The following is a 655-nucleotide window of genomic DNA, read 5'->3' as shown; positions in this document are numbered from 1 at the left end:
CCAGGCTGGTCTCGAACTCACAGAGATCCGCCTGCCTCTGCCTCCCGAGTGCTGGGATTAAAGGCGTGCGCCACCAACGCCCGGCGAACTCAGGACCTCTGGAAGAGCAAGCAGTGCTCTTAACCACTGAGCCATCTTTCCAGCCCCTCCCACCTATGTTTTAACCTATGAGGGCCAGCCAAGCAGTTTATTTTTTAACCAATGACCTTCCTCCATCATGTGTGTTCCCAGAGGAACGGTGAGGAACAGTGTATTTTTCTAAGTATCTTGTATCCCAGTCTTTGGGGTAGAATTACTCGCCTACCGGTGGTTTTTCCTCTATTCACTGGACCATGGGGAGAGTGTGTATCCAGCTAGATCTTCAGGTGTGGACTTGGGGATTTGTGGCAGGCCCCCTGGCTGCTGGGTCAGTTAGTGTCACCATAGTCTTTGGGGCTGAAGTCACCTCTTTTGCTGCTTTACTGGCCGGGCTGTTTCCCAACTGTATAGTTCTGGAGCCTTTTTAATGTCCGGGGTAGTGTATTATTGACAACTTTTTGCCCACCCATAATGCTTGTAGGCGATGCAGGATCTCCTGTTTATTTATTTATTTTTAATATTTATTTTATTTGTTTATCATGTATACAATATTCTGTCTGTGTGTATGCCTGCAGGC

The sequence above is a fragment of the Microtus ochrogaster genome, chromosome 8 (genome assembly GCF_000317375.1).
Source record: "Microtus ochrogaster isolate Prairie Vole_2 chromosome 8, MicOch1.0, whole genome shotgun sequence".
Classification (NCBI taxonomy): Eukaryota; Metazoa; Chordata; class Mammalia; order Rodentia; family Cricetidae; genus Microtus; species Microtus ochrogaster.
This window is presented reverse-complemented; position numbering follows the sequence as displayed.